The sequence below is a fragment of the Anabrus simplex genome, chromosome 2 (genome assembly GCF_040414725.1).
Source record: "Anabrus simplex isolate iqAnaSimp1 chromosome 2, ASM4041472v1, whole genome shotgun sequence".
Lineage (NCBI taxonomy): Eukaryota > Metazoa > Arthropoda > Insecta > Orthoptera > Tettigoniidae > Anabrus > Anabrus simplex.
In genome coordinates this window covers 433,829,545-433,845,649 of record NC_090266.1, presented here as the reverse complement: position 1 = coordinate 433,845,649, position 16,105 = coordinate 433,829,545, and positions in this window count along the sequence as shown.

Genomic DNA, 16,105 nt, shown 5'->3' with positions numbered 1-16,105 from the left:
CTCTTAAATGTGTCATTCCTCTTCTTGGTAGCTGCGAATAGTATACTCCTTCTCAACAACGGCAAGATATTCTATCTGCTTCGTGTTAACTCACATAATGTCAGCATGGAAAAGATTAATTACTTGTCCGTGAACAACATGAAGCTAGAGTTCGACTGCAACAAGCAAAATTTTCTCCAGCAGCTGAGGCATACGATATAGCCACTAAGAGAATTTTAAAGTATGATAAATTAGCTAGTAATTCATTTGGTAGTGATTACTACACAATCCTTGCCATCATTATGTTCGTTTCTTAATTTCTCACTATTATCAACCCAACCTCATTATTATGATCATCATTAATGAAATTATTTAGTAGAAATATATGTTCAGCTATATTTTAAATTTGTAAACTATACTGTAATTGGGACTTGTTCTCTGTTGTATGTTTTCATTAAAATAAAATAAAATAAAATAAAATAAAATCTTCTTCTAATTAATGAAGTTATTTAGCCGGTATTGTGGATGAATTAGAACTTTCGACAGCTGGTATTGTATATACCATGTTTAGGTTATATCTCGTGTACCATTTATAGAATTTGTACAATATCTTATGTCGGAACTTGATGTATACATTATAAAATGCATTCGACAAACTGAAAAGTGTTTCTACGTTCTCACTGCTAACAAGTCTATCCTGACATGCGTAGTTTTTTAACAACCGTTGCATGCTATTTAGCAATATGTTCGATATTTTTAAAAGTTGCATTGCATATTTAACCCGAAACACAGTGAAAAAAGGAATGATACGATTTTATTTGAAAACATGTCCGGCTCCATGGCTGTATAGTTAGCGTGCTGGCCTTTGGTCAGAAGGGTCCCGGGTTCGATTCCCGGTAGGGTCGGGAATTTTAATCATCGTTGGTTAATTTCGCCGGCTCGAGGACTGGCTGTATGTGTCGTCTTCATCATCATTTCATCCTCATCACGACGCGCAGGTCGCCTACGGGAGTCAACTCAATAGACCTGCACCTGGCGAGCCGAACATGTCCTCGGACACTCCCGGCACTAAAAGCCATACGCCATTTCATTTCATTTCATTTGAAAACATTTAATAGATCGCAGGAAACGTTCGCAAAGCAGAAACTGTTTAACATGTCATTATTGTCACTTGTTGTAGTGCGATAATGATTCGCATTATATCATGGTAACGGGTAGTGAAATTGTACACAACATTAACGTTCTTGTGTAGTGACATTATTTATTTATTTATTTATTTATTTATTTATTTATTTATTTATTTATTTATTTATTTATTTATTTGTTCATAGGCAAACGATATACTTATTTCAGATTTATTTTATTTAGGCTGTTACCAATAGGCACGACAGGTTGATAGAACAGTATACAAATGGTCGCGTGAACATTGTGCGTAGTAATCGCGGATGGAACGCCCACCCATGAAGCACTGAGCTTGTATGGGTGCTTTTCCTGACGAATTATTTACCTACACACTCGTGTAAAGAATTAAAATATATCCCTAATATAGTAGTAGTACGTTGAATATAGAGGCACTATTAAGCTCAGTACCGTGCGAATATTACGGATATTAAATGATATTACTACATATATTGTGGACTTCAGAAATGGAGCTAGAACACCGACACGTTCTCACGCCGGCTAGTTACACTGGATCAGTCGCGGGTAATTGGATTAAATATAATTCAAAGGACTGGCGGCTTGGTCGTCGATAGGCGCAATGAGGTACCAAAATGAAATATGAAAATGCAATCACTTGTGCAGTTATATACATTGTGTTGGTATATATGAGATGATCCTAATTTGATCCACGAATTTAAAAAGGATTTCAAAGACGGGGACCGGCTGTATTTAGCCACAGGTAACACAACTGAAAGGAGTTTCCAACTTCAACTAGAAGACAATGACCCGGTGACCATTACATATAGGCCACGACAACATCCTTCTATATCCCTGCTTAAGTAATTTTTTAATTCCGAATACACCACATCCACGCTAATATGTGAAGTTCTTGGAATTCTGCAGTCCTGTACATGAAGAAACAAAAGTAAGCATTTCTTTCTCGGAAGCGAAAACAAACACATTTAAAAATACCAAGGTACTAATATATGTACAGTATAACACCCTCTTATCTTACTCTCTCCCTCTCAATCTCCCTCTCGTTCCACTCTCTTCCTCCCCATTTCATCTCTGCTATCGTCATCAACATGAGCTAGGTGATAACATACGAGGACGAGTCAAATGAAAACTTTAACAGAGTAATGAAAATTGAAAATGTCACGTCATGTTTCTGTTTTACAAAGGTTTTAACAAATATGCTGTAAGTGGCAATACTGTGCAGATAAGCGAACACCATCAAGGTACCATCATATTAGCCGCACTTCAGACATTCATGTTATTCGGATTTTCAGTACGAAAAGTTCTGAAGGGAATGAAATTAATTTGCAAATATCTACCGATATTCACTATGGTGATGCATGTTTGTAACAGCAGCAAAATATCAATAATCGAACCCATATTGTTCGTGTAACAGTTGTGACCATGCGAGACCAATATCTTAAGTGTCCTTCACATCCACCATATTCACCAGACTTCGCCCTAGTGATTAACGCATGTATGGGCCACTAAAGGAGGTACTGGAAGGAAAATCGTTCAATTCGGATGAAGGTGAAGGATAAAAGTGGTGAATGAGTGACTCGTAGACAACCAATGGATTATTTCTCAAGAGGAATACATGTACATCGTGGCCGCTGGCGTAGAAAAATTGTACATTTTTGCACTACTCCCGCTCAATAACATAAATTGAAAAATTAAGGTTCTCATGTGACTCGCCCTCGTAGGATCTTCACTCCCAACTGACCCAAGTTCGAGCTCTGGCTTTCGCATGACAGACTAATGCACTGTTATGGGTTACAGAACTCGTGACAGCTACTGAAAACGGAAAGGGTACAAATCTTGCTGTCACCCAGTGTAGATGGAGTTTTCTTGCTGTCCAAGTTAAATAATCCCAGGGAATTGTTGGAACAGCACATAATATATCATCCACCGCCGCCTCCTTCACAATTCCAGACCAAGTTAATTACAAACACGCGCACCAGTGCAGAGAGCACAATATCAAACAGCTCACGTCCTCTGCCTCTCCGTGGGGCTGATGAACACGTGCAACATATGTATGGTCCTAATGGAGCACTGATGAAATACTGCATTTTTATTCTAAGCTTCTTCGCCTTCTTCTTCCTCTTCTTCAATTGTTCGTGGTCGGCTATTTCTATGGATCTGGCACAGTTTTAGGGCAGAATGCCTTTCCGGACGCCAAAACTCTTTGGAGGAATATATTCAGTATTTCTGTAGTGGACTATCGTGTGATGTAAAATTGTGTGTAAATTAAGATGAGCATTAAGACGAACACAACGTCAGACCCGGATCAACAATTTTTTTGCAATTGCCTTTTACACGTCGCACCGACACAGATAGGTCTTATGGCGACTATGGTATAGGGAAGGGCTAGAAGTGGGAAGGAATCGCCGTGGCCTTAATTAAGGTACAGCCCCAGCGTTTGCCTGGTGCGAAAATGGAAAACCACGGAAAACCATCTTCAGGGCTGCGGACAGTGCGGTTCGAACCTACTATCTCCCGGATTCAAGCTGACAGCTGCACGCCCCTAACCACACGACCAACTCACCCGGTACAATAAGAATTAACTAGAAAAAGTTAAAGTGCCCGTAAAAGTTAAAGTGTCGCTAATCAAATCTGGGGTTCTGTGAACCGAAGGTCAGTACACTTCTGTTTACTTCTATTTTTCAGATTTCAGTAGGTTAGCAAGCTGCACGCATAAGTAAAGAATTTGTAACTAGAAGGTCACAAAAGTAACACTGTGAAGATAATTTTTCTCTTATGATTATATGTCACATTGTACTTGGAAGCTTGAGGTAGCACTCAGCCTCGAGATACTTCTCTTATACCCAATGGTCAAAAGCAAAACAAAAGCAGAAACTTTTGCACAGATATCTTTAGACGCAACCCTGAGAAGAATATCTTGTATAGTGACTAGTAAGCTGTATGTTTCTAATTGTAAGAATTATTAGTTACCTTAAAAATGTAAAAACCGAGCTTGATAGCTGCAGTTGCTTAAGTGCGGCCAGTATCCAGTATTCAGAAGATAGTGTGTTCGATCCCCACTGTCGGCAGCCCTAAAGATGGTTTTCCGTGGTTTCCCATTTTCACACAAGGCAAATGCTGGAACTGTACCTAGATTAAGTCTACGGCTGCATCCTCCCCACTCATAGCCCTTTTCTGTCCCATCGTCGCCATAAGACCTTTCTGTGTCGGTGCGACGTAAAGCAACTTGTAAAATTATATATATAAGTACATATGAAGATATTTTTAAATTTTGATTAACGAATATAATGAGAAGTCAGTCTAGATTACAATATAAAGAAAGTAATACAGTGTTTTTAATGTGATTAAACAGACGTACAGTATATTCATACTTAGGCTACTAAGATAAATCCGTTACGTATAACACATCCCAAATTGTCTTAATTCCTGGGAGTTACGCATTCGGAGCTTTCCATTTCATTCGTTTGTTTACCTCTGCGCTCTTCCGATGCCCTTCTAGGAGCAACTCTGGCTTCTCTGGCTCGAAATTTTCTAATGGAGTTATCATTATCTGCAGAAAGGTCATACTTGAAGTTCCTGAAGTTTCCTGAATGCATCAAATTGATTTTAATTACACAAAATGGCGTCTAATATTCTGCTGTTGACGACATCGGTGTCCTAAAATGAAACGAAATGAAATGGCTTATGGATTTTAATGTCGGGAGTGTCCGAGTGCAAGTTCGGCTTGCCAGATGTAAGTCTCTTGATTTGACACCCGTAGGCGACCTGCGCGTCGTGTTGAGGATGAAATGATGATGAACACGACACATATACCCAGCCCCCGTGCCTGCGAAACTAACAAATTGTGGTTAAAATTCCCGACCCTGCCGGGAATCGCACCCTGGACCCCTTTGACCAAATGCCAGCACGATAACACCATTTAGCCATGGAGCCGCATATCAGGTTGCTAAAGGCTTGTAAAATAGCACCAAGTCATGTACACGATAAGTCTCCCTTTCATAATCTGAATGCTCATTAAATGTACAGACAGATACTCTGTTCCCTCGATTTCAACTTTTACAAAGAGGAACGCTATCTTATGACTTATACGTGTGTCATTAAGGCTATCCATCTACAATGTTTCTCGAACGAAAGCTTCCAAACTGTATAACTACTGTTCAAATAAAGAAGAATGTTTCGATAATGTTTGCTTATCCACAGAAGTTTCTAGATGTTGTGTGTTCCTTAGTGCGTAAAATTGACTTGATCAACAATTTAGTTTCCTATTTACTTCCAAAAGTTCATGTAAAAGTTAGCTGAATAAGAAGAAAAATGATCAGAAAGTCAATATCACCTAATTCAACCTTCGGGTCCACAGCATACATTTAACGACAGCATAGTTAATCCATCAGGAATTGGTATTGGATGATACTACGCTACCAGGGTAGTAGGTATATTTAGTTGCACTGCCAAAAACGACGAAACATACAAACGAAAGGAGAAATGTTAGGTTGGTTTTCTTTAAACTGCAATACATAAAAAAATATCAGAACGAACTGAGTTGGAAGAACGATACGTTATTCTGGAAAATTGCTGTACATTTGTGCGTTTCCGTCGAAACTTACAAAGCATTCGAATATAAAATACGAACTATGCATTGCTATTCACATATAAATTAATTTCAAAAGCTCAGATAACTGAACTGTAAAGGAGAGTTAGTTACAGGTTATGAATTAATCCAAAGGTTATACGTTCAGTAAGAAACTCTACACAATCACGTCTTACCAGAAGGTCACAAAAATAACTCTGTGAAGAGAATTCTTCTCCTATGATTATACCTCACATTGTACTTGCAAGTCTGAGGTAGCACTTAGGCTCGAGATACTCTTCTTGTACCCAATGGTCAAAATCAAAACAAAAGTAGAAACTTTTGCACAGATATCTCTAGACGCAACCCTAAGAAGAAGCTCTTGTGTACTGATTAGTATACTGTATGTTTCATACTGTAATAATTACTAGTTACCTTAAAAATGTAACAACCGAGCTTGATTGCTGCAATTGCTTAAGTGCGGCCAGTATTCAGAAGACAGTGGGTTCGACCGGATGCCCTTCCTGACTCCAACGCTATATGGAGGGGTATACTGTAGTCAGTATTGCGTGTTTCTTTGTCATCGGCAGTATGTCACTAACAAGTACAACATCATCGAATATTGGCTTAGGTCCTATATCAGTCACTGCTTATGGTTATAAGCATCACAACATAACACTCACCACGAACATACCACCCTCAGATTCTAAAATATACCTGTATAACTTTTTAACTGACACAGACTTCTTTTATGTATCAGCACAGTAGCTTCTCTCTGCTCTGACCTGTGTTCAGTTCCCGACAACGTACAAATGTATGGCTGGTTGTAGGAACGTGGTGCGATCACCGTCAAATAATACAAGAAGAAAAGTGGGTCCATATTCCTCTCATGGTCACAACAAATACTATTTACTATGGTTCCCAACTCCAGGAGAAATTCGGGTATCCAAATGTACTGGCCACAGCAACGTGCTTGCAAATTATAGTCCCAGGTACTTCTTATTCTTATTCTTATTCCAGTTTTTCCACACCTGTGGGGTCGCGGTGCGAACTGTGTCACACACTGATGTTACCCTGTTTAACGACCGGATACCCTTCCTGACTCCAACTCTATATGGAGGAAAATAGTCAGTATTGCGTGTTTCTTTCGTGGTTGGTAGTGTGGCGTGTTGTCTGAATATGAAGAGGACAGTGTTGAGACAAACACAAATAGCCAGTCCCTGAGCGTCTAAAATTCCCAATCCGGCCGGGAATCGAACCCGAGACCCTCGGAAACGAAAGCCTCAACGCTTACCATTCACCCAAGGAGTTGGACAGCCCCAGGTAATTACATGTAAGAAGCTGCATGGAATAACATACAGACTTCACACTCTTTAATTACTCACTTTTACAAGCCAGTTAATGTGGGAACATGGTTTCAAACGCTCTATATATTATCTAAGGTAAAATTTTCCAAAGGATTGTCACGTTGACATGAGTGAGAAATCGTAAGCAACCAAGTCACACTAATCTGAATGTATGGGTCTGAATAGTATTACAATGAAACGAACAGTGATCAATTACGGATAATTTCATTAATAATAATCGTATCACCGGGCGAGTAGGTCGTCTGGTTAGGAACGCGCGGCTGTAAGCTTGCGTCCGGGAGATAGTGGGTTCGAACCCCACTGTCGGCAGGCCTGAAGATGGTTTTCCGTGGTTTCCTATTTTCCCTCCAGGAAATGCTCGGGATGTACCTTAATTACCTTAATTCCTTCCCATTCCTATGCCTTTCCTGTCCCCTCGCCGCCATAAGACATATCTGTGTCGGTGCGACGTCAAGCAACTAGCAAAATAATCTTATCTAAGACATGAATAAGAAAGAAGTGTATAAGTGTAACTTCGGGAAGTGAATTGTTTCGAGGGAAATATTAGACTAGACTCTATTGAGAGACGATCCCTGTAAAAGGAAGGTAGTTTGGAGTCTAAGTGACTAAATTATGACTATAGACCATGGACTACCTAAACCATGAAGTTGGAGATGCGATCTCCCATAGTTTAAATCCACCCATGCATAGAGTGGGGTTTGAAAAGCAACCACCTTGATAAGGTGTCAGATAGAATTAACCGAGCTGTCCTGACTGTAATTCTCTCTGAAGACAGGGTACGCTAAAAAGGGTTCAATGATGTTATAACTCTGTCACTGGATGTGAATATATGAATGGAAATAAATTGATTGTAATCGATCATGATTATTATTCATAGTGTATTTAAGGGTGTAACTTGATACGTTGGGAAGGGGAGAAGATTAAAATCAGCAGTATGCCTTGTATGATCATTATATGGCAATGATGTTGTGCAACAGATATTGTTCAGAAAATTTTACCAAGTTGAGCATTGTAAGATTTGAGGTGGCAGTACATGAGTACGCACAAAATATTCAGGAAAGAACTAATATTCGGTGTACAATCGACTTTAGAACTAATGGAAAAGTGTGAGGTTCGAATAGGATGTCTTAAGTACGTCGATAAAAGTGTGCGTAAGATTACATTCAAGGACTGAAAAATCAGTCCGCCCAGTATACTAAGTACCATCCTGAAATTTTACTAGAATGGTGGAAACAGTTGAAGAAAGCTTGTACCAGAATTTTTCAGGTACAGAACCCCAAGTATGGACTTCACTATAATTCAATCACTACGGTTCATGACTGCGTATAAGTGATATTTGCCGTCAATATACCATTGTGAGGTAGTAGTGTTATTCATCTCACATTAATTGTTTCTTGTCAAGAGAAAATATCTTATTTGAGAAACTGAAGACCCTGTCAGAGCAAAATACAACCACATAAGGTATAAACGTATTTTAATCTGTAGCAGAGATTTCAACGAAAATGACTTCACGATGGCAGTTAAAACATGTCCCTATACAGTAAATTTCCACGCAGTATGTGTCAACTTCAGTGTGGTGTGTCAAGACTATAACGCACACTCGGCTAAAACAATGGTGCTGGATAATAAATTGGGTCAGTGGGTAACGTGTTTTCTTTTAAGCAGCAAGATCACAAGCTTGGCACCAGCCATTCATGTTCATTGTCTGCAATAAATAATAAAATAAAGTCGAGGTACACATATAAAAAGCTATTATATTAGCTCTGGCCAACGATTCCCTGAATCTAAATAAAAGGGAAAGAGAGACATAGAGGTAAATCATATAAAGGTTATTTGTTGCTCAGAAACAACAGCAAATGACTACTAAAGTACAGCCTTGTTTTCTCAATTTGTGTTGCTGAATACAGCACACACCAATGCCTTTAATACCGGGTAACTCGCCCCCTTTCACTAATGCCAGATTCCGTCTTGGCATATTTTCCACTAATTCATCAAGGTAATGTTTGCCCAAACTGCCCCACATTTCAACGGGGTTTCGGCGTAGATCTCTTAGAGTGTTTGGTGGGACGTGACGTCCATAAATATCCTCCTTCAATTTGTCCCAGGCATGTTCGACAAGGTTCATGTCTGGGAAACACGCGGCGACTCTAGTCGAGTGACATCGTGCGAAGGAAGTCGTTAATGAGAACCGCACCCCAGATACAATACGCGCATTTCAAATTCTACTCCAAAATATTGGTGATACAATGTCACTGTGGTTATGAGGACGTTGCCACCCCGAAATATTAGGGAATCCCGACCAGATGCCATCAAACATAATGCCGACGATCGTCCGGAACAAGGCCTATGTGACACTCACCGGTGAAAAGGACTTTGTGCCAATTCTTTGAAAACAATTCAGTAACATTCAGTAGAAAGTAGGGCCCATCTGTACCGATCCCCATGATTTGAGAGCCGGGCCCCGCCATGGTCATTGGGAGTGAAATTGTGGCTTTTGCAACCTGCTTCTCACAGTTTGAGTTGAAGCGTGGTGACCTACAACTGTTCGAAGATTTTTATTCAGTATGTTGGTATTTCGTTCGGGGTTCCACCAAGGTGAAATTCGATGGTAACGGTCATAGAAATCAGTCTTAACCCTTGGACGACCTGTGTGAGTCAAGTTATCAACATTTTCAGTCTCCCTGTACAGTTTCCAAGTTCGAACCACATCGCTTTCATTACGGCCCACACGTCGAGCAAGTACCATTGTTGACTCTTCTTCTTGACATAATGAGATCATGCGTACACGTTCATACGTCGACATAGCACGTCGCACCATCCTGGGTGCTCACTACACTGCCTAGAACACACCTCCAATTGGAATTCAGAATGCTCTCGAGAAATAGTAAAGCGACGAGCGGCTCTTCGCAGTTATCGGCAGCAACCAACATTTATAATAATTGAAACAAATATAACATTTACAACATAAACACACCACAGTCCAAGTTCGCTGGTATCCGAAAAAGCGGAAAATAGACATCTGGCGGGCTTTCCGGTCTTCCCATAACAAAGACTCATGTATTGGAGATATATCCAAAAAGGTCGAGGATTATAAGAATAAAAATTACTATCCTCAACCATATATCCAAAGGGACACGTGGTTGGAAGAATTAACTATCAGAATCGCTTCACCAAGCGCTGATCAACAGCCATTAACATTGAACACGGATGACAGCTCACACTTTCTACGTTCCCCATTTACTATACCGGCGATATATAACATTTCGTGTGGCTATTTCTAGCCGAGTGCAGCCCTTGTAAGGCAGACCCTCCGATAAGGGTGGGTGGCAACTGCCATGTGTAGGTAACTGCGTGTTAATATGGTGGAATGGAAGGATAGTGTTATGCGTGGTGTGTGAGTTGCAGGGATGTTAATAATAATGTTATTTGCTTTACGTCCCACTAACTAATGTTTCGGTCTTCGGAGACGCCTAACAGGGATGTTGGGGACAGCACAAACACCCAGCCCGCGGGCCATTGGAATTAACCAATGAAGGTTAAAATCCCCCGACCCGGCCGGGAATCGAACCCGGGACCCTATGAACCGAAGGCCAGTACGCTGACCATTCAGCCAATGAGTCTATGCCGGCAATGAACTCAGCCATGAAACGATCATCCAACAAATCACCAGATTTTTATACCATGTCCTGTGCAATGTTTTCCCACCATCCCGAACAAAGTCTTACAGTTGCTGCTTTGGATTATAAATGAGATCTGGCCACAAGGAGAAATCTCCACGACTTGGCTCAGGTAGGTCATAATTCCTATATTTACACGAGGAAAGGGTTAAGAAGACGGCGCTTCATACCGTCCTGTTGCCATGTCATCATGCACACTGGAGTCTCCGTGCAGAATGATCTAACTACGATTAGAGTGCTGGATGGAATCTCGTCATATCATGCCACATACAAAATATGGATTCCGAATAGGAAGAAGTACCAACGACAACCGCGCCATACTGAAGCGCCTTGGTACACGTCTACAAGTGTTAATTATTCCGGTAAACAATACCTGACTGCGCTCTCTCTCGAAATCACCGCAGCATTTGAAAACATTCATATCACAACGTTAATCCAAAAGATATACGGCTTCTCGACCAATTTATAAGTAATATATTGTACCAGGAAAATATTTGGTTGTAAGGTACGGCTAGATATTTCGTAAAGTAATGATACATTATCTCAGTTCACGCTGGGTGTAGACCTGGAGCTAGGTACAGTAAATGTACTAACTACAATGAGTTCCAAATTCTTTAAACTGAATTTATTCGAATAAGGTTCACCCTATAATTGTGCTGCTTACAGTGAAGTTGTTTCCATAGATCCTCCTTGATGGACAGCGACCCAATCATGGCAACATGATCCCTCGCGGGCAGTAACCACACCTTGTAACCACGACCTCTTGTAGGCAGCAATGGGTCGTCGTTGATTCTTGAAGGTCTCGGTGCGGAGTAACCACTCACTGATTATTCAATGTTCCATAACTCGCACGTCACTTGGACATAATCTCGTCCTGCTGGCCGACTCCGTACCATGTGGCGAACCAAGATCGTCGTTTTGCCGGTGTGAACTGAAGTAACAGGTTCTGGAGCTATGGCCTTTTATTCAAATCTATCTCTGACGTAGACTAATGTTTTATATAATCGCGAATATCTGCGTAATCCCTGAATCGATTTTGGAGAAATTAATATGAGGAGAAAATTCAAAATTTGTTCTCTAAGATTATTTTATTTTTATTTTTGAAGCTCATCGTCTAAATGAACCAGGGGGAATCCAGACGAATTACTGCCACAGCAGTTCAGCGAAACCTTTTGGTAACGGGGCTCCGGGGTAGACAGACAATGACTGCGTCCATGCTAATACAGGCGAATCAAAGAAAATTACTTGAATTTTCCCGAAAGTTGTGTGACTGGACGGTCGCAGATTGGCTATGAGTAGCCTTCTCCGGCCAGTCAAATTTTCAGGTGATTTATTTAGAAGAAAGCAAATTTCTTGCACGGAAGTTTCCAGAGCGTATGACGCTACCTGTCCTTAACCCCCTGCTGGCTGTGTCATTCTTTGTCATTCTTAGCGCTGAAAATACACTCGCTAATACTTTACAAATTATTTGTGACGTGTTTTATTTAATACTCGATGTACGGTCAATCCCGGTACAATACACAGTTTAATACATACCAGATTGATATATGTTAGACATCAGCTCAGATTTATAGGCACACGAAATGTATCCCGAGGATTACTCCAGGGGGTTTTAATAAATCCGATGCTGTACACAACATACACGGTAAAATCACATCACTATGACCTCCTGCTAGAAGTGCCATCTACGCTTAGCCCAAGAAGAATGCCCCGTGACGTAGGCTGGTGAAGTGGGTACAAAATACGTTCGACAGGCTGGCTGTACACATTTCACTCCCTGGTGGCATGAGTAATGGAAACTACTTAATAGAGTTTTTAAAAAGCAATAATTCGGAATCAGTGACTTTTGTGATCTGTTCACGCGCCTCTATTGTTAAGGTGTAACGTGAGTCGATGAACGGCACCATTAGGAATAACGGTCGTGGAAACTGCGGAGCTCCACGTACCAATGGTGTCCGAGGCGAACGTCGACTACGACGGTACGCGAAAGATAACCGACATGCTACAGTGGAACAGCTCATCGTCTAAATGAACCTGGGGGAATCCAGACGAATTACTGCCACAGCAGTTCAGCGAAACCTTCTGGTAACGGGGCTCCGGGGTAGACAGAGAATGACTGCGTCCATGCTAATACAGGCGAATCAAAGAAAATTACTTGAATTTTCCCGAAAGTTCTGTGACTGGACGGTCGCAGATTGGCTATGAGTAGCCTTCTTCGGCCAGTCAAATTTTCAGGTGATTTGAATGGATGGACGTCAGCGTGTCGGGCGAAAAACGTTGGAGTACGAACAGCTTGCAACCAATTCTGGACGAATACAGTGTTACGGTCTGGGGTATGTTCTTGTGATATTTCCTAGGTCCCATCATCCGTGCAGGAGGAGCTCTCAATCGATTTGATTATGATTCCATCCTCGGCGATCATGTCCACCCATAAATGATGAACGTTTTTCCTCGAGAGGATGGGAACTTCTAGGGTCTTAGCACACGTCTAGAAGTGTCCAAACGTGGCTGGAAGAACATGATCAACGCTTCAAAATTCTTGACTGCCCCCAAATTGCTCCGATCTCAATCGAATTGAACATCTGTGGGACCTCCTCCAATGTCATGTTCGCGGTCTGTCACCTCTGTCATGCACTCTTCAACAGTTATGTAACGAACTGCAGAAAGTATGGCTCCGGATATCCGTGAAGATCTACAGCACCTGACAGAGTCACTGCCAGCACGTCTTGCTGCTGTCCGTGCTGCGAAGGGCGGTTACACTGGAAGTGGCCATAATAGCGTGATTTGACGATGTATACTCGAGGTCTGGAAACTATTACAATCTGCTTTACACACACAGGTCTTATAGCGAAGATGGGACAGCAAAGGGCTAGGAGTGGGAAGAAGGTGGCCGTGGTCTGGATTAATGTAAACCTCCAGCATTTGCCTTGTGGGAAGGTGGGAAACGATGGAAATACATTTCAGGGCTGCGATTAGTGGGATTCGAAGCGACTATCTCCAGCATGCAAGTCGACAGCTAAGTGGCCCAAACCACGCAGCCACTCACTGGGTCTAGAAATTACATTCCCTCCAAAAACAAAGATAATACAGCATGAGGATCAAATGTGATATATGCCTATACTTCTCAGATGACACCATACGAGCAAATAAACGTAATTTCAATATATACGTTAAGCGTGTGGACAAATGACTCCAGGTAATTGGACTAGATGTATTAGCAAATAAATCCCAAATATTCTTTTTACAATCAGCTTTACGTTGCACCATTACAGATAGGTCTTATATCGACGATGGGATAGGAAAGGCCTAGGAGTGGCAAGGAAGACGCCGTGGCCTTAAGTAAAGTACAACCCCAGCATATTTCTGGTTTGAAAGTGGGAAACTACGGAAAAACCATCTACAGGGCTCCCGGAAGTGGAGTTCGAACCCACTATCTTCCGAATGCGAGCTCACAGCTGCACGCCCCTAACCGCACGGCCAACTCACTAAATCTAAAATCATCATCTTCTCCCGCAAGTATATTCGAAAAACCCCTGAGCATATGCAGCTCCATAACTATAAGGTGATAGTCCCTCACACAAAACGTTTAGGAATCACGTACGGCACTGGATTGGCATGATCTGCACAGATATTTCAATTTATAACAAAACTCGAACAAGCACTCAACGTACTTCGAGCCGTTACCCATACGTGGCAGGGAGCATACCCAAGCTTTCTACTAATACGTTACAGATCAGTGATGCGCTCTAAACTTGCTTATGGCTGTATATTCGACATAAACGGATACAAACGCTCTCTTAATAAAATAGACACAATGCAGTTCCTTTGCATTATAATCTTCATAAGAGTCATATCCTCAATACCAAAAAGTTTTCTCCTGGAAGCATTGGAGTCAAAGTCCGCCTCCGTAGCGTAACGGTTACTGTTATTAGCTTCCGTCCTCGGGGGCCCGGGTTCGATTCCCGGTACTGCCAGAAATTTAAGAATGGCAGGAGGGCTGGTATGTGGTTGAAATGGTACATGCAGCTCACCTCCAACGGGGGTGTGCCTGAAAAGAGCTGCACCACCTCGGGAGAGGACATGAGTTTACTTTATTGGAGTCAAAGCTCATCTTCGCAGAAAAGTTCATACTTACCAGAATACTTCAAGATTCTTCACCAGTTACTTGACCTCTCCAAATAGAAAAGATACTTCACCCTGTATCACATTTCACCTAAATGGCATGAAGAAGTGTCGTTATTACACAGCTTTAGATTTCTAATAACGATTCTACCACCGATTCCGCATCGTAGAACATATCATACAGATGATTTTCCTTACCAACATTTTCTCTTCTCAAGACTTATTCACCTACTTCCCACAGCCACAAACTCAAATTCTAGGACTGCTAAACAATTACTTTTCCATAACTTTACTCAAGCACAGTGGCCGAATACTCTCCAAAAAATCACCGATGAATTGAAGATTTCCACTCAAGCTGTAGTCAGCAGTGCATATCACTGCCCAGCAACATTTCAAAGTGAACAGTTGATTTTGCCTCCTCACTCTTCGGAATTTAGAGTTGCAATATACCGAAAACTCTCGCACGATGAAAATATTCAACGTTCAGATGTTTCAATAGAGACATTCAATGTCCTCAAAATACGATGGTTGTAAATAGAGTAGTTACAATGTTGATGATTGAATTCAACCTCAACCGATAATTCCCGGACAGTACATCAATGGTGTACGGAAACAACACCACTCACGTTGTCAAACTGATCTTGAGGAATGGACGGCAGACCTGTGCGGTGCAAACCCGCACTCTCATTCCGACTCGCACGAAACGCCTTGATCCATTGTGCGACCGTCCTATACGATACTGCATTCTCGCCACAGGCTTCGCGTAATCCTCTGTAGTATTCTGATGCATTTTTTGCCATAGGCAGTTTAATCCACGAACGCTGATCGCCTTTTTAAAACATGATTAAGAGCGGTGAAATCGACACTCTTCACTTCAACGCCACAAAGCAACAACACGACTAACTGGATGCCCATCAAATGTACACTACACATCGGCAACAGCGCCGCCTGACCGTTTCCGAATCCTACTTGCTCATGCCCTATTGGCTGTGAGTTTCTTGACTACATTGCCACTACTTTACGTGCAGACCTCGTATTACAGACCCCTCCTGGAGGAAAGCCTGTAAGTAATCACCAGATTAACATCATCGGAAAACTATAAGACCTCACACGTTATGGAATAACAGTACATTTTATGTGGATCGCATCACAGACAGGGATGATGTAACATTTTATTGACGTGTGTACTGTATATTGTCGGGCTGAGTAGCTCAGACAGTAGAGCATTTGCTTTC